Source organism: Rhinolophus hipposideros, assembly GCF_964194185.1.
Source record: "Rhinolophus hipposideros genome assembly, chromosome: 2".
In the NCBI taxonomy this organism is placed as follows: domain Eukaryota; kingdom Metazoa; phylum Chordata; class Mammalia; order Chiroptera; family Rhinolophidae; genus Rhinolophus; species Rhinolophus hipposideros.
In genome coordinates this window covers 78,655,121-78,679,874 of record NC_138048.1, presented here as the reverse complement: position 1 = coordinate 78,679,874, position 24,754 = coordinate 78,655,121, and positions in this window count along the sequence as shown.

Sequence of the window (24,754 nt, the reverse complement as noted above, 5' to 3'; positions counted from 1 at the left end):
TTTCTGAGTAGCTGTTCTGTTCTTTTTATCATTTGTCATCACTCTCATGTAGGTTATGTATTATTAATAACATTTTAAAGGTTTGGGAAAATTGAAAGAAATGTTGCCGCCCTGACAATGTTTCTCAATAGCAATATGCCCAAATATAAGTTGCATTCAGGAAATTAAAACTGCTTTTATCCTTAATTAGATAGATAGATAGATAGATAGATAGATAGATAGAGATATAGTGAGATTATATATAAACATATAATATATAAATATATATATTATATTTATATTATATATATTTATATATTATATATATATATTTATATATTTGTTATCACTTTTAAATGTGTTTAATGGAATCAAAATAAGTAGAACATTCTGAAATTAGAACAAAATGATCAGGACTCATTTTTTGCCAATGGATGGTTTTCATATGTTAATGGAAATGGGCAAGCCATTTTTGTATTTTAGAAGGATAAAGTATATGATCCATTATTTTCCCAAAACTTAAAATCTGTCATTTTTTTTCCAGATATTCAAATTCCATTTATATTCAAGCAGTAATATTAAAGGAAGCATAAATTTTACATCTTATTTCATACTACTATTGGATATTATAACACTTATGATAAATTATATATTCTGTATCTTGATATGTGTGTGCATACTTGGTACTGTAATGGGAAGCCAAAAGAGTCCAGGGTTGTGCTGTATGCCCCGTTCAGCCAATAGGCCAACTCAGGAGGTGGGTCATAGAATAAGAGTTTATTATTAGAGCACTGGTGGTCGAAGAAGGTAGCGGGTTAACACCTCCAAAAACTGCCTTACATTCTCAGACCAGCTGGGGGTATTTCAGGGAAAATCAGGGCACCCTTCCAGAGGCTTCATGAAGTCCCAGTGGTCTTTTCTCATTTCATGATGCCCATCTCTGTCATCTATCTCTGGTGGTACCAGCAGTCCAGGAATGGTGGGGGAGTAACTTGGGAAAATGCTAAGTGATAGAGTTTGCAATTAGCAAACATCTACAAAGTGATCTCTTAAGATAAGGAGCTGGGACCCCACAGGGCATCTCGGAGGAATACTAAGTACAGGGGTGCAGCTGGGTCCTGCTTCAGTATCCACATAATAATCAATTATTGCTTTCATTATTTATAGTGATATTTCCTTTTTCTGCTTCATGTAATACGATTTTATTTTGCAAACACCTAAATGAGCATTATTATTTTATGTGATTAATTAATTCACGTTAATCCAACTTTGATGGACAATTCACTAGGGTTGTGGTCTAGTTGTCTGGCTGAAAAGGCCAATGTGAACTGGCAGTGCTTCTTAACAGATAAGGTTTTTTAAGGGAAAATTGAATTTCCATCTTGTTTTATAAGTATAGAAAAACAGAAATACTGGCAGATTTGTTGATTTCCATATTTCAGGATTTAGTCAGTTGTGATTCAGAGTTAGTGCATTAGAAGCAAAAGATTACAATTTGTTACCCCAGTTATTCACATAGCACAGGTTCAATAAAAATAACTCAAAACACCTAAACTTTCTTAGTCTGTTTCCAAACACAAGCATACTAAATTTCAATATTGCAGCAGTCCTTTAGTTCTCTAAATTTTCTATAGATTGACATTGTTAATTTTACATATGTACTTCTTGTGTGCGTTTGAACCATATTTTTTCAACTTTTTTTAAGAATGAATTAATAAGTCATACTTGATATTGACCTATGTTTTGGTATTAATTAGCTGTTGATTTTTCAGAAGGGTTATAAACATTGTAAAATATATAAAACATCATAAACGATGAAAACAAAGAATTTTAATACTTATATGTTAACAAAATCAATTATTGTAACACTTCTACAGGATATTATAGACAGGATATACAGCATTAATATTTCGTTCTGAATCTCAATTAATTATTTAACGTATGGATCATCAGAAATATTTTACCATTTTTATTTCATTTGATATTTTAAGGTTTCTTTCATTTGTCACTTCTTCAAGATTATAAATAAATGTCACCAGGGAATTAGAAAGAATTTTGAGTGCCTTGCATGAATAACGACATAATTCTATCTGTCATAGGTGCTTTGATTAATGTACTGGAGAAAATCACTTAGGCTTTACACTCTGGTGTTCTAGATTTCTTTAAGCTGTACAGTATATCATGGCTTTTATTATTATGATTCTAAGCCCTGAGTGGAAGCTTTATATATCTCTTGGTGATTCTTTGCAGAGCCAAGTGACAATACAGTCACATCACATCTTCTTGCTTAACTGTATATCTTACATTAAAAAAAGGAAAACATTAAAGTTAGGATTAATATATGCCTAGAAGATTTGCAACTCACACACACACAAAAAGGCATAAATATAGAGGGTATCTATGACCAATGGTAAACAAGAGAAGAAAAATTATCTTTAAAAATTGTTAACAGAAAACTCAAAATGATTTCATATTATGAAAAGATCATCTTGATTAAAAACACGGTTATTTAAATGAAGAACATTAATTAAACCCTGATATTCAGTGCTGGTTACCACAATTAAATCTTGTCTTTTGTTAGTAGCATCACTGTTTTTTTAACACAATAATGATATAATAGATGTGTGGATATCACTTTGGGAAACAATCTTAACAGTACTCACTTTCTGTCAAGTGTTGATAACAAGGGAGGAAAACAGAAATAAATGCACACCGTGACTATTTTGAAATACACTGTCTTGAACCAAAGTTAACTGTTGTTGAGATTTCCTGTAAAAAGAAACAGAGGACTATAAAATCATTTATAGTTACTTGTTTACTGACTCCATAAATCATTGTTTTCCATAAAAACCAATGAGAATGTTCACCACCTTAAAATATGCTTTATTGCTTGTCTTGAAAGAATAGAATTGTAAGGTTTTTCTCTTGCTTCATTCTAGGTCTATAAGTGTAGGCATCTTAAGATAATTCGTAAACATTCAAAAGCAGGGTAAAGGCTTTCATCAAGGATTTCCTTATGTAATATTAAAATATCCAGGAGTAATGCTTCACTACTATATCTTTCTCTGGTATTGGCATCATCATATCAACTATATGCTCATAATAGTTAATGTTTAATGTAGCATAGAATTCATTTTTTAATTTTTAAAATATAGTTGACATATAGTATTACATTCGTATTAGGTGTACAACATAGTTATTCTACATTTGTACATCTTACAATGTGATGAACATGATATGTCTTGTAACCATCTATCACCATATAAGTTATTATGATATTATTGACTATGTGCCCTGTGATGTAATTATATCTGTATGACTTGTGTATTTTAAAACTGGAAGTTTTTACCTCTAATTCCCCTTCACCATTTTCTGCCATGCTCCACTGCCTCCCCTCTGACAAACATCAGTTTTTTTCTCTATCTATGAATCTGTTTCTGTTTGGTTTGGTTTGGTTGTTTGTTCTGGTATTGGTTTTTGTTGTTGTTATGGTTGTTTTTTTTTAATTCTACAAATAAGTGAACACATATGGTATCTGTCTTTCCCTGTCTGACTTCTTTCACTTAGAATAATACCCTTTAGGTCCATCCATATCACAAATCACAAGATTCCATTCTCTTATTGCTGAAAAATATTTTGTTGCATATCTGTATCTATGTATCTATATGTATCTTCTTTATCATTGATGTATGGATAGACACCTAAGTTGTTTTCATGTTTTGGCTATTAAAATAATGTTTCAGTAAACCTAGGGGTCCATATATCTTTTCAAATAAAGTCTTAGTTTTCTTTAGATAAATGCCCAGAAGTGGATTTACTAGGCAGTATAGTTGTTTTGTTTTTAATTTTTTGAGGAAAATCCTTACTGTTTTTCATAATGGCTATGACATTTTTCATTCGCAAGTGCAGAAGAGTTCCCATTTCTCCACAAACTTGTTATTTGTTATCTTTTTGATAACAGATATTCTAATAAGTGTGAGGTGGTATCTCATTGTAGTTTTGATTTGTTATTCTCTGTTAATTTGCGATGTTGATCAACTTTTCATAAGTCCTTCTTCTATCTGTGTGTCTTCTTTGGAGAAATGCCTTTTCAGGTCTTCTGCCCATTTTTAAATTGGATTGGTGTTGTTGTTGAATTGTATAAGTTTTCTACATATTTTTGCTATTAACCCATTTTCAGATATGTTGTTTGCAAATATCTTCTCCCATTAAATATGATGTCCTTTTATTTTGCTGATTATTCCCTTCAATGTGTAAAAGCATTTTTTTTTTCAGTTTGATGTGGTCCGGTTTGTTTATTTTGCTTTTGTTGCCCTTGCCAGGGAGACATACCGCCCTAAAAGTATTGCTAAGACCAATGTCAAATAATTTACTGCCTATATTTTCCTCTAGGAGTTTTATGATTTCAGGTCTTATATTTGAGTCTTTAATACATTTGAGTTTATTTTAATACATTTGAATTTATTTTTGTAAATGATCTAACAAAGTGGTCCAGATACTTTTTTTTTTTGCCTGCATTTAATCACTTTTGCCAACACCATTATTGAAGAATGTTATTGCCACATTGTTGATGCTTATCTCCTTTGTTGTAAATTAGTAGACCATATTGTTGTGGGTTTACTTACAGTCTCTCTGTTCTATTCCATAGACTTATGTGTCTGTTTGGATGGGGCTAGTACCATATGTTTTGATTACTATAGCTTTGAAGTATAGTTTGAAAATTGGGAGTGTGATACCTCCAACTGTGTTCTTCTTTCTCAAGATTGCTTTGGCTATTCATGTTTTTCTTTATGGTTCCAGATAAATTTTTAGATTATTTCTTATTGTTCTGTGAAACATTTCATTGGTATTTTTTGGTTTTTTGTTTTATTAAATTTATTGAGGTAACATTGATTAGTAAAATTATATAGCTTTAAAATGTACAATTCTATAACACCTCATCTATATATTGCATTGCATGTTCACCACCCAGAGTCAAATCTCCTTCTGTCACCATATATTTGACCCCCTTTACTTATTTACTTAACCCCTCTTACCCTGTAGTAACCATTAAACTACTGTCTGTGTCTATGAGTTTTCACTTGTTTGTCTCTTTTTGTTTTGTTGCTTTCAGTTTTATATTTCATATATGAGTGAAATCATATAGTTCTAAATTTTTCTGTCTGTTATTTCACTTAGTATGATAAGCTCAAGATCCACTCATGCTGTTGTAAATGGCAATATTTAATCTTATAGCAAAGTAATATTCCTTCACACACACACACACACACACACACACACACACACATTACATCTTCTATATTCAATCATCTTTTGAAGAACACGTAAGTTGTTTTCATATCTTGGGCATCATTAATAGTGCTGTAATAATATTTCATCATCCGTAATAAGCATAGAGGTACATATATCCTTACGAATAAATGGTTTCAGATTTTTTATGAGGATTGAATTAAATCTGAAAATTGTGTTAGGTAGTATGGACATTTTAATATCTCTTTCTGATAGCTCATTAGTAGTGTATAGAAACACAACTGATTTCTGAATCTTAATTTTGTTTATTGCAGCTTTAGTTAATCCATTTATGTTGAATAGCTTTTTGTTGGGTTATTTAGGGTTTTCTATGTATAGTGTCATGTCATCTGCAAATAGTAACTTTTTTCTCTCTAAACTAGATATTTTTTTTCTTTTAATTCTTTTATCTGGTTGCTGTGGCTAGGACTTACAATTCTATATTGAATTAAAGTGAAGAGAGGCATATCCTTGTCTTTTCACCACTGAGTGTGATGTTAGCTATGGGTTTGTCGTCTATAGGCTTTATTTTGTTATGTTACCTCTATAACCACTATGTTGGGAGTTTATTTTTTTAATTATTAATGGATGTTGGATTATGTCAAATGTTTTGCTATATGTACTGAGATTACCATAATTTTTTCCCCTTAGTTTTGTTAATGTGGTCTATCGTGTTGATTGCTTTGAGGGTATAGAACGAACCTTGCATCCCTGAATAAATGCTACTTGATCATGGCGTATGATAATTTAATATACTGTTGTATTTGGTTCACTAATATTTTGTTGTACATTTTTGCATCTGTGTTCATCTGGGATAATTGCTTGTGATTTTCCTTTTTTGTTGTAGTGTGAGCTTTATATCAGGGCAATGTTAACTTGGTAGAATGAGTTTGGAAGTGTTCCTTCTTGTTGAATATTTTGGAATAGTTTGAGAAAGATAGGTGGATAGGTATTAATTCTTCTTTAAATGGTTGACAGAATTCACTTGTGAAGTCATGTGGTCCTGAACTTTTGTTTGTTGGAAGTTTTTTGATTACTGATTCAATTGTGTTATTTGTAATTGGTCTGTTCAGATTTTGTTTCTTTCTGGCTCAGTCTTAGAAAGTTGTGTTTTTTAGAAATTCGTCCATTTTTCTATGTTGTCCAATTTGTTGGCAAATAATTGTCCATAGTATCTTCTATGTTTTTTTTTTTTTTTTTTGTAAATTCTTCTCTTTCATTTCTGATTTTATTTTGACCTTCTCTCTTACTTTTCTGACTAGTCTGGCTAAAGGTTTATTCATTATATTTATCTTTCCAAAGAACCAGATCTTTGTTTCACAGATCTTTTCTATTTTTTTAGTCATTTTTTTTTTTACTTTGATTTTTATTATTTCCTACATCTACTAACTTTGGGTTTTGTTTATTCTTCTTTTTCTAGTTTCTTTTTGTTTTAATCTTTTATGTCTTGTTTTTAATTTAGCACAATAACATTTTATCTCTTGTCTTTCCTTTGTGTAGATCCTAATTTCTTTTTATTTTATTTTTATTTTTTTATTTTTAAAATTTATTTATTGGGGTGACAATTGTTAATGAAATTACATAATTTCAGGTGTACAATTCTGTATTACATCATCTGTAAATCCCCTTATATGTTCACCACCCAGAGTCAGTTCTCCTTCCATCACCTTATATTTGATCCCCTTTACCCTCATCTGCCACTCCCCTCCCCCCTTATCCACTGGTAACCACTAAACTATTGTCTGTGTCTATGAGTTTCTGTTTCTCATTTGTTTTTCTTGTTTTTTTTTTTTTTTGTTGATTTCTAGTTTCATACCATTGTGGTTGAAAAATATACTTGATACGATTTCATTCTTGGACTTACTGAGATTTGTTTTGTGTCCTAACATATGACCTATCCTGGAGAATGGTTCATGTGCAATTGAAAGAAATGTGTATTGTGCAGTTTGGGGGTGAACTGCTCTATATGTTCATCTATCTTAATGTGTCATTTAAGGTCAATGTTTCCTTATTGACTCTCAGGGATCTATCCAGTGATGCAAATGGGGCATTAAAATCCTTGGTATTATTGTTGTATTGTTAATTTCTCTTTTTATGTCTGTTAATATTTGCTTATTATATTTAGATGCTCCTAGGTTAGATATGTAAATTCTTACAACTGTTATATTCTCTTCTTATAGTCAACCCTTTATCATTATGTAATGCCCTTCTTTGTCACTTTTTACAGTGTTTATTTTAAAATCTAGTTTTTTCTGATGAGGATTAGTATACCAGCTTTCTTTTTTGTTTTGATTTGCATGGGATATCTTTTTCTATGCCTTTACTTTCAGTCTGTGTATTTATTTTGATCTGAAGTGAGTATATTGTAGATATAGATAGGCTATTTTTTATTTTTTTTATTTTTTTTTTAGCCTTCATCCATCCTATGCCTTTTGATTGGAGCATTTAGCCCATTTACATTTAAAGTAACCTTGCTAGGTATGTAGTTATTTATATTTTAATTATTGTTTGCATGTTTTGTTGTTCTTTATTCTTTTCTCTCCTTGGTTTCTTCTCTTATGATTTGATGGATTTCTTTAGTGTTATGTTTGATGTTTTGCTACACCTCCATCTTGGCCTTCTCTCTGATATGATCAAATTTAAACTCAAAAATATAGATAATTGAAATTTAGAAATTACACATGGTGAACTGAAATATTTAGAAAAATAATGCAAAGAAAATTAAGCCAAGATATATGTCTTCAGGGGATAAAATTCTTCCTTTATGAGGCAATATAGGCACAGATAATTGAGGACACTCATCTGTTTGAAGCAAAATTCATGCTTATGAATGCTGTGTGACAGGATGGAATAGAGTCACAAAAGACTAATTGTGAAGCATAAGAACCAACTTTAAGAGAATGGATCATATTATTTAAAAAACCTGTAATTTTACTTCAGTAAATATGGAAGTGGCAGATAAAGTTCCCTCTTCCATGAAACATACAAATATGAGAAAACATGATGAAATTAACATCTAAAGACATAGTTTGTCTTGAAGTTAGGGCAAACAACATCATTAGATGGCAAATACAAAGAGGCAATGTATGATTGTGTGGTCAACACAAACTGAATTCAGAACTGAGGAGGCTTAAACTACATAACAGGTCAGATTTATCCTTTCTAATGATGGAATTAAGATTTCAGGTTTATAATATGAATGAGAAAAAAATATTCCCTGCATTATCTCAGAATTCATAGTCACTTCTGTAAACTGGAAATTAGACAAACTCCACCCGGGAATCTGGGGTATAGTGAAGAACCTGGATAAAGAAGAAGGAGGAAAAGAGCTCTCCTATAAAAAGAATCCTGGGTATGAGACAGTCATTGACCCACACACCTGATTTTCACTACCCATATTGTTCAGGAACCTTAAAAGCAGTGTACAGTTGAACAACCAGAAATTGATTCCTATAGAAAAATATTTAAAACATTCAGTATGAATGAAATACTATCCATTATTTAGTGAAAAAAGTGCTAAGCATGGTATAAAATAGCAAATACAAAATCTAGAGAAGTAATTAAAATGAGAAATAATATATGAAAAGGTGATTGAAAATTACCTAGGCTATGACACATATTATAAAGGTACAGGAAACATGAAAGAGAAGTTAGAAGACAGAATATAGAATGGAAAATTTCAACAAGATCTAGTAGGAATTCCTGAACGATGAATAGTGGAAGAGCAATTTTAGAAAGGACAATAGTCAAGGACAGGAAGATATGAAATTTTCCCAAATGTTTCGTCACCTAGACCAGCAGTGTTTGTATCAGACTTTAGGGAAAGAGGAGTCATCTAACATTTAATGAATTTCCCCACTATTGTATTTCTTAGCTATCTGATTCACAACTCACTAGGATACAGAACTACCTAGATTTAGGAAGTTTTCAACGAGTATATATTGTGAAAGATTATGTATTGTGAATGAAAATCTCACCTTCAAATTTTATAGCTTTTGATTTTCCATTTTCTTAAACTATTTAGTTTTTATATGTTATCCTCCCTGCTTAGCACTCTGTGTGATAGAGCCATCAAAACCTTGACCAACGTGCTCTATAATCTGTCAGTGGTTCTCCAAAAAGAACTTGCTCTGTTTTATAAATATACAGTCACCTCAATGCTCTTCTCTACTATACATGAGAAATAACAATAGAAATCATGTAGATCACCACAGGTAAATTAAAAAGTAAAGAATTTGCAAAGACAGAATTTAAATTTGCCTAAATTCTGGAAGTAGGCTCTCCAGATTGTTTAGGTCCACTTTAAAAAAGGTTGTCTTTATATTCAATGTATTCATTTTAACTGACTCCATGAAATACAGATATATAAAGACATAAAAACTAAATATTTTAAAAATAATTTTCTTGAAGAATAATTTTCAATACTATTTCGTTATAAAGGGATTCATGTTTACTTTATCCAACACAGGTGTGTTCTCTATTGTAATCAGTCAGTTTTAGGTGAAACATCAAGAGAAAGAAGGAGCTGGGGTAGAAATAATTCTTAATTGTGAAATTAGCTTTGCCTTGGCTTAGAGGATATGGGATGGTTATTGCTTTATGATCCCTGACCCCATTTATTCATTAATTCAATAAGTGGTTGTACAATTATTGTTTTGTTCCAGTTCTTTTTCTTTCTCACACATACATACATGTGCATTTGTGCACACAAACATATGTAGGGGGAGATAATCAATAGTAAACAGATACGATTATTCTAATTTCTGTTTAGTTATAAGTGCTATGAATAAAATAAACCAGGGTAAGACAGTAAATGGTAGGGTCTAAACTGTTGGTATATTAAGCACAGTCTTTATGAAAAGCATTTCTGGGAGGAGATAACTGAAAAGAGAATGGAAAGTAAGTACAGTTATCTATGATATGGCATGTAGCTATACTTGATTTCCCAGCATCCATTGTGTAGATAGAGAGGTCATATGACTAAATTTTGACCAATAGAATGTAAGCAGTAATGATGTACATCATCTCCAGTCCTAGCCCTTACACATTTCTGGGAAATTAATCTTTCATAATCATATCTTTTATCTGAACAGAGAAGTTCTGATTGCCTATAGGCAGCTGGAATCATAAAATGGAAGAAGCATAGGTTTCTCAATATACAGAACCCTCTCATCTACCTGAACAGAACCACATAAAACAATAAACTGTTTTGTGACTTTCATCCCCTTATATTTTGGAGTTATTTGACACACCATTAGCCTACTCAGATGAATACAGATATTAGTGTGTGAACTTGGACAAGGCAGTTAATTATGTCTCATTTCCCCATTTACAAAGTAGGTTTATAATAGTATGTTCCCATGGGATTGCTGTGAAGATTAAATGAGTTAATGCATGTAAAACATTTAGAATAGTTCCTGTCACTTAATACGTGTTAAGTGTGTTTAACCATTTTTATTGGTATCTTGGAGAAGAGAGTTCCTGAATGAGAGTGCAGCAAAGAAAGAGTCTTAAGACTGAAAAAAATGTTATGGAGGTAAAAATGTAATGAGAATAAAAGAAGTGATAGAAAATTAGTTCAGTAATTAAGATAGAAGCCACAGTAATTTAAAGATAGTGGAGGATTTTGAATGTGGAAATTTATAGTTTAAAAATATCAATCTGACTTTTGGGTGGAAGTAATGTTGAAAATAGTGAAGTCAGTTAGGAGGTTATTGCCAAAATACAGGTGAGAAATGACGATACTTGTATGAGCACAGAAGCAAAAGAGATGATGCTGCATTTGATACAATGCGGTAGCTGATAGCACTACAGATTCTTGCATATGCTTTACAATCTTTCTCAGTCAACAATATTTAATTAAAGTACTGCTATGTGTCAGGCACTGCCCTCTATATAAAGATACAGCAATGCACTTATAGCAAAAAGAAGCAATATATATGATCTCTAGATGCTGGTCACTTTACATGAGTAAGAATAAAGAAATAATAGAATTCTGTTCTCAAGGTATATGCATTCTAGCATCTGGCAAAAAGTGACCAATGATTTTAGAAACCAAGCAGTACATAATATTCTAGCAGCCTGACTGAGATACAGAAGGAAAATACAGGAAGGTACCAACATAGCCTGGAAAGAACCAAGATTTCCCAGAGATGTTTACACATAAGATTTAACAGGACAGACTCTGTGCTGTAATTATCCCTCTTTGAAATGTATAATGAAGATTTGATTGAATGATATTTACATATTTAATCATTATTAAGAAATTTAAATTACTATTTTTAAGTTTTTTGAGAAAAGGGCCAATTTTATGCTTTTTATTTATTTTTTTTTTTACACATTGGTGTCTAGCATAGTGCTCGCTTTATTACATGATGAGTTGATGCAATTGACATTGTATGCAGTCCATAGTCTTTGACATAAAATGCTGTCTATTTTCCCCCATGAAAAGAATCTCATCTTTTTTTTTTTTTTTTTTTTTTTTTTTTTCCCCCAGCAAATCTTTTACTATATTAGGGATAATGGGTACTGGTAGTTAAAGATAGCAATTTTTGTCCCAAGCTCAGTGCAAGCCTCTATGAGAATAATGTTTAACAAGGGAATGAATTGTGGATTTTCCCTTTTATACTGGAGAAAGATGGTTATTTATGTTCTTTCAGATCTTCAAAGAGAATCATGTTGAACAGTGAAAAGGAACTTTCATAGCGGTGTGATAAATTCATTTTCTTACACATATAAAACACAGAATTTTAAACAAATAGGATGATACAATGTAGAAGATAAACTGAGAAGTCTCCATGGATTTTCAGAATCTACATTAATTTGGATTGCGGAACTGTCACAGTACAATGGCTTCCTAGAGAATGTGGAGGTGTCCCAAAGGGCTTAGCAGAGAAGTGATAGGAAAGATTTTGGCATACTAAAACTATTTAAGTACATAGCCAATTCAAAAACATTAATACAAATTTTCCATTCCTTCTAAGCCATGAAATTAACAGAATATTTGAAAGAAAATGGAATGTTTTGAAAACTAGAAATGTTCAGTAAATTTTGATTTGATATTGCGTTCTATTTAATATGTGTGTATGTCTCTGAAATAATCAGGAGGGTACTTTGCCAGTAAAAAGCCACAGATGTTTACATAAAAATGATCTTATAATATGAACTATTTCCCATTATTATATATCTACTCTAAACTTTGCCTTCTAATATTTAAGAACACTGCATGGGTTCCTATGATCTTGGGGTAATTACATAAACTTCTTGATAAAATGGAAGTGTTAATAATACCAACCTCTTCAGCTTCTTATGAAGATTTAAAAGGTCATGCAGATAAAAACATTTATCACTCTGCCTGGGTTATAGTAGATCTATTGTTTAATAATAAACCTATTCACTTACTCTTAGGCAAAAGAATAAGGTAATTATTTAGGATAAATTAAATGTAGTTTTTCAATTAAGCAGGTACATATGATACATATGGAGACTTTTATTTTAGTGCAGAAATGTTGGCCTACCTCTAGCCTACTGTATCATTGTTGCTGGAGGTAGCAGTGACCCAAATAACAACTGCTACCATAGATCATTTTTAACCGTCATTGCTTATTGTTAAGCCCCATGATTATCATGGGGACAAAAAGAGAGAGACAATATCTCTGGTCCAAAAGGTTCTTTTTGAATCTCCTTTGTTCTTGCTTCTTTGTATCACTTTCTTAAGTAGTGTTTTTATGTGGAGATTTAGAAGTTACATATACACATATATTTTCTAGACATTTAAAGTTATTGTGATGTGGTGTAAATAAGATGGATTTTAAATAGATTTGGACCTTATTCCAGCTTGGCCACATATTAGAAATAATTATTCTATCTTTTTGGACTTTAGTATTCTCTATAGTAAATTTTTAAAAAATATGCGTAATTTGTGAAATTAGGTTAGATGACATATATAATGTGTTTAGAAGAGTTCTTGTTATAGTGGCAGTTTACAGGTATTATTCCCCTTTCCTTTTCTCCCTTCCCTTTGAATCCAAGCATTATCACTCTTCAGTTATACATTGTTGGCAAATTCTTTCTTTAGTTTGCATGTAAAATTAGGAAGCCCTCACAGGTTATTGTAGCAAAGTATTTAAATTTAAATGTGATTTTCAAAAGCCATAAATCAGTATAAATCAAAAGTCACTATTTTAATTTTAAAATTCTGCTAGTGGTTTATATATACACATATATAAAACACGTTGTATTTAGTTTTAAATATATATAAAACACCACTGTGTGTGTGTGCATGCACGTGTATGTATACACATGCACGCACACACACACACACACACACACACACACACTCACTCTTTGCATTTGGAAAGAAAATATTCCATAAAAAAATTTACAAATTATTAGGAATAGGTAAGACTAACATATTTACACTAAAATCTGAACTTTGTGATTTTCTTCCCTTCTCTCACCTTCTTGATTCATACTTTCACAAACCCAATATAACCTAATTTTTTAGTCTTTCAGTAAAGAAAACATCTAAGGTTTAATATTTTTATCACTTTCAGGCAGTGCTGCATCTATAAGTATGTGTTCATTTCTTTAGTATGTATTGCGTGCCTCTTATTTTTGAAATTAATGTTCTGGATAAAAGTCAGTTAGATTGTACAACATATTAAGTGTATTTCACCAATGGTATAAAATTTAGATTTATAACTCTTAAGAGCTTTTTGTGGAAAACTGCTCAGAGTGGTATGTTATAGGTAATGTACCACAGTTAATGAAAGGTCTATGATAACTAATTTTCAAATTTGGCTTATTCTATACAGAGAAAACATAAAAAGCAACAACACTGCACATACTTCTTCAAAGATACCCCGACCCCGAAAAAAGCATGTCTAAAAGCTAAAAATGATTACAATTCTATGCTGGTAATGGGGAGCATATGGAGTTTTAATTTAATGGTGAATATAATCAGAGTGAAATTTTTCTATTTTTCATGTGGAATGAATGGGTAGCTATCTTCCAGAAATACTTGTACTGTTTGGATATATTGTAGCTTGGAAAAAATGAGGATTATAAAAAAAAAGAGAGAGAAGCAAAAGCATTAAGTTTACTACAAGGCATATATTGATTATTTAGTGAACCATAGTACCTGAAAAGGAATATATGCTGATCCAAATAGATCCACATAGACCCATTTTTTTCTCTGTGTTTGTTGAAGAATTTTTATTAGTTAGATATGTGCATATACTCTCTATACCAACCAGATGATTAAAACAAATTTAGTATTGATAATATCAGGCATTTCCAAAGAAGAAAAAGAAGACTGTAACATAGATATTAAAGAAGAAGAACATGAAGGAGGTGTCACCGGTCATTCATTTATCTATTCCAAATCTACTGGTCTGTAGGAAGACTATGCTCACCGGACTACCCTTGCCCAGAAGGAAATCTTCTGGCTCGAATGAGATTTCAAAGACCATTATTGAGCATTATTCTCTGGCCGTGTTTCTCATTGTGCTGTTATTTGGCTTGCTATTTAATACCATTTGGATCTTAACATATCTTCCCAAAACCCAACATAGTCAATTTATCAGCTCTGCCTTCCATGAGGGATTAAAATTTCTGTATTGTCCCTTCCCTATTGGTTGCCATTTACCAGAAGTAGATGTGAACCTTCCAGTTTAACTCCCTTATGACCTGATTTCCAGTTCTAAGACCTTGTCTAGAATATCTTAGCAGGTGAATGCAAAATTAAATATTGCAAGTATTGGTAGTATTTAGTGTAAATTTTTCTTTCTGTATGTTTTCAACTAAAACATGCTTGGCATGTAACTGTACACATAGCTGGCATTCCCATGCATATCTTTTTCCAAAGGGGTGGGGCATTTAAAAATAACAAGCTTTGGTAAACAAGCATCCATACATAAGCTGATATTTCTTTCTTTCTTGCCTACCCCTTGCCCTGCTGCAGTGACCTAAATGTCCTATGAAATGATTGACATATCAATAGCCTAATGTAGATAATTAGGCTTTTCCACATATTCCCAGAACTGTTTCTGCCTCAGTTTATTATATTGTTCTGCTTGTCCTTGGGCTCTGTTTATTTCATATATTCCTTTAGATTCTCCATAAGAGTATTTAGAATACTTATGGAGAAATTAAAATGTATTGTCAGTGTATAAATTACTTTTACCTTTCTACATTTTTCATGATGTCTTCAGCATCTATTCATCCATCTTCAAAATTTTAATCTGTATTGTCTTCTTCCTTCTCCTTCTTAGTCCTCTAGATTAGATTATTTCAACTTTCTTTTATGATCTATGTTATAGTTACTGAAAAGTTATGGTTATTAAAGAAAATCCTTTTTTTTATCGCTTCTCGGCCTTTTGGCTAAGATCAAGTGTAAAGAAAGTCCTTTTCCCAACTCCTAGATAGAGTGTAATGTAAATGTGAATGAGGAGGGAGTGATTTGGAGAAAAGATATACCGTAGTTCCTATTCCTTGTTAAGGAAAACTCATCAGCTTGATGATGGAAGCACCTCATTTTAGGAAGACGGTACAGGATTATGAAGTTGAATCAAACGAAATTGGAATCAATTAAAATTGCTTATAATAACGCGACTGCCAGTTACTTGGTCAAGTTATATCAGCTGTTTGAGGCTCAACATATTGGGTAGTAGAAGAGGGAAAAAGGGGTCAAATACAGGTGATGGATGGAGAACTGACTCTGGGTGGTGAACACACAATATGATATATAGATAATATATTATAGAAATGTACTTGAAGCCTATATAATTCTAACCATTGTCACCCAATAAATTTAGTAAAAAATATTTTGAAAATGAAAGTAATATACATATCTCTTATTTATGGGCCAGATTATGTAGAATAATGCATGCAAAGCATTTAACGTATTGTTAGGGGTATAAGAAACTATAAATATGCTAGCAACATTGTAATAATTATTACTGTATATTATTGTTAAAACAAAATTTGTGTTATTTTATGCACACGAACCAACTGATACTACTTTATGTGCACTTCTGATAAATAAAATAGTAATAAGATAATGGAATGATGATTTACTTGATATTTATAATAAAGGCTATGTTTATATCTGGTATCTCAATTCACATATGTGATTTTCATTTTCCATACATATATATACATATATACACACACACATATATATATATATATATATATATATATACATATATATATATATATATATATATATATATATAAAGCAATTCTTTAGTGGTACACTGTAACGAGGTATAGATGTATATAAACATGTACATACATACAGATACACATGTCATATTTTATGCAGAGAACGTATTAATTACAAATTCATCATTTGGAAATGTATTCTACTACAAATATCAGAACTCTCTTAAACAGAAGGAGATATTTGTCTTATGCAATAAACTATCTGTATGAAGCATTGAGACCTGAGGTTTTGCAACTCAAAAATTCAGATAACCATACTCTTTTAGCATTCTACTCTTCTTCATTAATGTGATTTTGGATTTTTTTCCATCATTCTTGTTATATCATGTTACCTACATCGTTGTCATACCTCAGGGTCTTACATCTCCATTATACAATGAGAGAAAGAGAAATAAAGGATAAATTGTCAAATTTCAATGAAGAGTAAATACGAGATTCTGCCCATAACTTTTTTTCTTTTTTTTTTTTTTTTTTTTTAACCAAAATAGGTCTGTCAGTTGTATGAATGAAATGTGTTGGTTAGGTCAAAGGATACATAGTCTCTCTTTAGTAAAATGTCCCTGCATTACCACAGCCATCAGCGAAACAAAGATACAAGGTTGGACTTTCAAAATCAAGACCCTCCCTTCCTTTTCTTAGAAGCAAACATGGAAATTATATATTTGTTGCTATGAACCCATGGGCGAACTTAATAACCCATGTTTTAAAAATGTCCCTTGTTTATATTATGGTTCCTTAGATTAGTTAAAAAGTAACTAGAGAAAGAATAATGGAAAGGTGAAGTCAAATAATTTCCATTTTAAGAAATTACCTTCATTAAAGGGACTTGTTCATCCCAAAAGGTTTACCACAAAATCCCATTAACTCTGAATGTTTCTTTGAAGATCGCAGCTTGTATTTAGTAGTCTTTTGATATTGGAAAGGAAAAGAAATAAAACAAAACAAGATTAGCCTGGTATTACTAAATTAAATGCATTTTTCAATTTTATATTCTCCTCTTTTGATTGTTTTACTTGTGTATTCACAGAGTATTCAGATTAAATTTTAATTTCACCTTGTTAATGAATATTAACCTCAGTGTTATAATTTCTATTTTGTAAAGAGAATTTGTAAGAAAAAAATACCTTGCTAAATGTATAACTAATAACGCAGAAAATTGGTTGGTCTATTTTTCTGTGTGTCTATGAATGTGCATGCATGCTCAATGAATTGGAAGTCATTACGTTTTCAAAGATAACTTTTTATCCTTATCAAAAGTAGTTGTTTATTCTAGAAAATTACAAAATATATGGGAAAAGGAAAAAAAAACCTACACATATACAGCATGTTCATTTCTCAGTTTCTTATTAATTCTATGAAAATGAGATGTTATGTGTTATTTCATATTATTCCTCTTTCAGCAATACCTGGTGGGAATCTTTAAATGGTACCCGATGTAGAGCAAACTTATTATTTTTAAATATTTAAAACACACAAAAAAATATTGTTATTGTTTTGTTGTTGATTGGTAGTCATTTTGATTCTGGTTTATAGTCTTTGGGAAAAATATTTCAAAACTATGTTTGTAATTTATATACTGCTATTTTATTTCCAGGGTACAGTTCTCAGACAAATAATCGCTGGAATGAAAGAGGTATGAATATTTATTTTTCGAAGAAGTTGCCCCTTTATTTTTCTTGAAAAACATTGTGCATTTTCAACTTTTTTATTCAAGTTTGCTAGGTGTTTTTTATATATATGGTTACATTTTTGGTTTATTACAGTTTTCTGCTCAAAGATACAAATATTGTGCATATTGATGTCCTTTTGCCAGTCTGTTATTTTTTTCTAATCATGTTTAATATTTTGTTCATTTCAACTTAATTTTATATGCTTTTCTTAGTTCTTTTCTATAAGCATTTGATAATTTTTGAGCAGTGATTATACTTTTTCTTATGCTTCCGATTTGGCTTTCATTTCTATGACGAGTTTTTTTAACTTTTCAATATATTTTCTAAAATTATTCTGTTTAAGTCTGTTACTTGTTTTGCTTCCTTAAACTTTTTCTGTGTCTCACTACTTTCTTTTTATAAAGATAATTCCTTACTTATTTTTAATTCATAATGATATGCTGTTATAATTTCTTTGTGGTAACACGATTGAGGTAGTATATGCTTTGACAGATATTTATGGTTTATGTATCATTTACTACCTATATGATATATCTATCCATCATCTATCTACCTATCTATCTGTCTGTCTGTCTATCTATCTATCTATCTATCTATCTATCTATCTATCTATCTGTCTATCTATCATCTATCTATCTATCTATCTATCTATATCAAATTTATTTTTAGTTGTTATTCATCCTTGTATAAGTATCTCTCTTCCTGAAATATTCAGAACTTTTATATGAAGAGCAGCAAGGGATATATTTGTAGCAGATATCAACTTTTCTCTTAATACAAGATTATGTGTTAGAGTCTATTTAACATATCTAAAAAGAAAGGATGTCACTGCAGGATCTTCACAAAACAATATATATTTTCCAATATTCTTTTGCGAACAAGCCTTTTTTTTTTAAACAAATCTCAAATTCATCATTTTTGTCTTTGCAGTGGCTATCCTTCCTGTTATTTTTATATTTTTCAACCAGTTTTTTTTAATGACTGCTTCCAACATTTTCCTCATAAAATATGTGATTATGATCAGTTAATTATTGTCAATAGAATACTATGCATCAAGTTTACATATTTATATATTTGTATCCATATATGCATATCTGTGTTTGTGTGTATGGTATGTGTATACATACACTGTATATATGTGTGTACATATGTGTATATATATATATATATGTGTACATATGTGTATATATATATATATATGCTTGGGGTTCATATATATATATGTACATATATTATACATGGCATGTTTGTATATATGTGTGTACATGTGTGTGCTGTGTACAGTGTGTGTGGTACAAGCATCATATACACACAATACTCTCAGGTACATATGTAATATTAGTGGCTTTATTTTGTAGAGAGATTTAAAAATATCCATCATGTGGATCGATTGCATTATTTATTTACCCATGTATATGTTCATTTGTATTGCTTCTGAAAACTGAATTGGATTTTACTATTTTCTTTACATGGCAATAACTCTGTGCTTGTCCCTCTTAAGTATGTTTACCTAACTACTCAATCTCAGATTTTGTGAGTATTAAATGTACCTTAATGCTGATAATATATATTCTTATAGAAAAAATAATAATAAAGTTTATCCCAAATGTATAAAAATGCTTTTCAACTCTTGTGTAAATTCTATAGTTATATGTTATTTTTCACAATTGATAGTGAAAATAAATTCACTATCACAAAAGAGATGATAATGAGTAAAACATACCTACTATTGAAATGACCTAGGAATAAATAATATTGAGTAATATTAAATTCAAAGTAAAATTTGATTTGCAGGTCAAGTAAAGTTTCAACTATACAATATTTGTGTGTATAAAATAGAGGAGATCATCATGTTTCAATCTAGTTTTAGAGCAGTATTCATGATAAAAGCTAACTAATAGAAATTTCTGTTAGTTAGGGGGAATATAATAAATTAAAAGGGCTGATGGAGGGATAATGTAAATAGGAGAGAAAATATGATTGTTTTTTAAGAAAAGAAGGCGATTTGCTACATTTATTTGCTACTCTTTTTCTATGCTGACTGCTTTCAAAATATGTTAAAAGAAAGACGGTTAGTTTAATAAAATATTCTGATTTTGCTTACTCAAGCTACTTACTACAAAGTATTCATCTCTATTATCTCTAAAATTCTTTCACTAAAACACATCTCACACATGTGAAAGGGTGGTTAACTACCTTTTCAATGGAGTATTGGTGCCTGTTTTTCCCTGATTCTAACCAAAACCCAAGTAGGTCAATGTCTTTCTACAGGCTCAATCCTGTATCACCATGGAAACATCACTCCATCAGTGAGATAATGAGCTGATAATGAAGATAGCAGTTGAATAATAGACCTAGCATAAACAGAGATACACCCAAGAGGTCATTTGAGGCAAAGAACAATGACAACAACCAAAATACCATATCATTCATGTGCAGTGATTGAACAAATACACCATTCCATCAAGATATTATGATTGAGCATCGCTGGCCTTAGTACTGATTTGTGATGTTCTCTCTGTATTATAAAATAGTCTTTATTACCCCTTCGGTGAACTTTCAGATCTTAGGAATCAAATAAAGCAAAGGAATTACATCATATGACAACATGAGATAATGGAGAAAATAGATAAATAACACGGAATAAACATTGCTAAGAGAGTCACTTAAAATAGAGGGTATTAAGGAAGTGGGGGCTATATACATTTTGTGTCTCAGTTCTCAGAGCTGCTATTAAGTTGCTAAATGTGTTGCTAAACTCAGCTCAAGGAGAAGCCATAAACATCTTAAAGTCATAAACATTCTGGAGTCATAAATAACCTCGAATAACAACTGCTGTAGGGACACATATGGACTTCCTTCCTTGTAGTTTCTCCTCCCTTGTTTGCATATTGTACCTACCCAATCCCTGTTAACTTATCCAGGATCCTTCATTTTGCATGAAAGAATTACCTTTTGTGGGTTTTGCCTTTATAAACTCTACTTTTTTTTTTCTCTCTCTCTCTCTCTGCAGAGCACAGGTTCAGTTGCTACCTGAACCTGCATCTCTTGGTTTGCAATCCTTCAGACTCCCCCTAGATTTTCAGTTTACTTTACAGCCTCAACTCTTTATTGGTTAACATGTCTAGTAGATCCCAAGTCACTTCTCTTTCCATCTGTGAGGTTTGCAAACTTTAAATGGCTGAAACGTGCTTAGGAGAACAGCAACAACTTTATGAGATCACTAATATTCTGTGATATTTCTTTAGTGTGTATTAGAGTATATATACTTGGTTATAGTGAGATAATACTCAAGGTACCCTAGCTAAAACACTAATGGAATATATTGGCTAAAAAAATAAGGTAAATATAAGGTAAAACAGACTCGGGTGCTGTTTTGTTTCAGTAGTTAAAATGTCATAATTATCTTGTTTGCTCCCATTTCTCCCTTCTATTATTGACCATTTCATCTGAAGACTGATTTCCCATTATAATTACAAGCTGTCTGCTGAGAGTTCCCAGATCTTCACTATTCTAATTAACTAAAGGGAAAGATTTCCAGGTGAAATACAGAACACCCAGTTAAATTTGAATTTCTGATAAACAGCTTTTTTTTTTTTTTTTAGTGTAAGTAGGTCCTGTGCACAATTATTCAGTTTATCTAAAATTCAAATTTAACTAATCCTGTATTTTCTTTGCTAAACCTGGTAGTCTTAATAAGGAGACAATATAGTTTTACTTTTGAAATCTAAAAAATAAATGAGGAAGATTCTTTTCAGAAGTTCCCACAAAATATCTTCTCGTGTTATTTTCTCAACTTTGTCATGTATAGATACCTGAATTAATAATGATTGTCATGACATTTTGCAGATTCTGTTGAGCCTGAGCTTAATGTTGCACTAAATTTCTGGAGAAACATAACCAGAATACACTAAAGAATTGGTTATAAAGAGTACAGAGTAACTGTTGAGGAAACAAGGACAAGAGTTACATTCAACATATAATGGTACAGGCAATATAGTGTAGTTTTCAGTAATATGGAGTTTGAAGCCACACTCATTGTCTGGCTCTTTATGTATTGTAACCTTAGGTAGTGTAACCTTAAACAAAATACTTAACCTCTCAGTGCATCAGTTATCTCATTTCTGAAATTGGCATTATAATAGTATCTACTTCATACTCGTTTTTATTTAATATATATAAAGTACTTAAATCATCATTTGCACATATAAAACCCTTATCTTATAGTAAATAGTATGACGAAAACATATTTCAAAATGATATATTGAAAAATATGCAAACGAGTTATCATTCATAAATGTCCTAATTTAGAACTTGTTGAAGTGTACCCTTAAAACCTATTATGTAAGGCTGTTTCTGAACATCTTATTGGAATACAATTTATTGGTTCTGTGGAAATTAACTTAGATACTTATTGTAATTTTAAAATAGTACCCAATAGAGTAATTTTCTTTATTGTAGCAAGGAAGCTTAACATGAGAGCTACCCACTTAATAAATGTGAATAATACAGTATTGTTAACTGTACGCAGTATGTCAAGGGGCTGATCTCTAGAACTTCTTCATCTTGTGTAACTAAAACTTTATACCTTTTGAGCAACAGCTCCAATTTCCCTCTTTTCGAAATCTGTCAACTACCATTCTACTCTCTACTTCTGTGAGTTTCCATATCTCAGATACCTCATATAAGTGAAATCACACAGTATTTGTCTTTAAGATGTTCTCAAGGTTCTTTTGGGTTTGTGTGCTCTGAGATGAGTTTGGTTCATTCTCATCACTGGACATTCAATGAATAGATATGTCTGATTTGTGTGACTTGATTATCTTGGATCTCAGTGATTTTACATTAATTTGGGCTGATAGTCCTTATTAATAATCCTTTCTGATACCTTGTCATTCTTTGGCCTTGATCTCTGAATGTTCTTCTGTGAAGGACTTATTTGACTTAGGATAATATCCTCCAGGTTCATCCATTTTGTTCAGATGACAAGATCTCCTTCTTTTTTTAAGGCTGAATAATATTCTATTAGGTTTATATGACACATTTCCTTAATTCATTCATTCTTTGATGGACATTTAAGTTGTTTCCATACCTTGGCTATTATGAATAATGTTGCAGTGAACATAAGAGTGCAAGTATTTCTTTGTGATCCTGATTTCATCATTTGGTTATTTACCTAGAGGTTGGATTTCTGGGTCACATGTAGTTCTGTTTTTTAATTTTTTGAGAACTGCCATGTTATTTTCCATAGTGGCTGCAACATTTTGTATTCCCAACCAAGAGTGTACAAGGGTTACAAATTTTCCACATCCTTACCAACATTTGTTAAACAGTACGATACTGTCATAAAGATAGACATATAGATAAACAGAACAGAGTAGAGATCCCACAAGTGTGCTAAGAATACACAGTAGGGAAAGTATAGTCTTTTCAACAAATGATGTTGTAAAAACTGGACATGCAAAATAATGAAATTGAATCCTTATCTTTCACTATTCATGTTACATTTGGATTCTTGTCTGAGTTGTTTCTAGTCACCATATGACAGTCACTTTAGTTTTCTAACTATAGCACATTTATAGAGATCTTCTTGGCTATCAGTTAGATTCTTCTATTGACTCTGAAGACCATGTGGAGATTTCATGGGGAAATTTCGGGCTCTTTCCATGTTAAATAGAAACTGAAGGATATTCAAGAGTGCCAGCCAATCATTCTTGCCAAATAACAATGCTGATCTTTCCTCTTTGCTTTACTGGAGGCCACTGATGTTGGAGAAGAGCATTGTCAGGAGGGTCTCCTTCCTAAATCTCAGATATGAAGTGTCTAAGGATGTGTATAATACCTTTACTCCTAGGTTTGAAATCTGTACAAGTCAGATTAAGACATTTGCTTAGATTCTTGCTTTTATATCTGTTGCCTTCTCCCATACAAACCCCTGGGGCCAGGATAGGCCAGTGTTTCCTGCTTTCCTTTAATTATCTTGTTGGGAATTCCCTTAAGTTAAATTGTATGATCAGGTCCTAAGGCCCAATTCTTGATAAGTAAATACAAAGAATATAGAATTTTTTTTTTATAAAGCTGTATATTCAAAAGCTAAGTAGTTTTCTGTTTTTTCCATTTTACAAAAGAAAACAAAAATACAATCATGAATATAATTAATGAATTGTTTAGAATATTTAAGAATATGAAAGAGGTTTTATATGTATATGTATATATATATATATATATATATATATATATATATATAACCTCTCTCTATATAAAGAGAGCATATATATATATATATATATATACATACATACATATATATATATATATATATATATATATATGTATATATATATGCTCGTGTGTGTGTATTTCGAGGTATTTCCTCTAGTACATAAATTATATATAGGCAGAGCAGAATTAACAGCTGCTACATATTTTTTTTTAGGGGACACAATCACATTTAAAACAAAAACTTGTAAAATATGCTGAAAAAGAGGAAAACATTCTAGAAGCTTGCTAGTTTCAAAGGTCAAGGTTCCCTAACACAATATCCCTAATGATCATTTTAAAGGGCTTATAGTCAGAAAGGAAGAAGT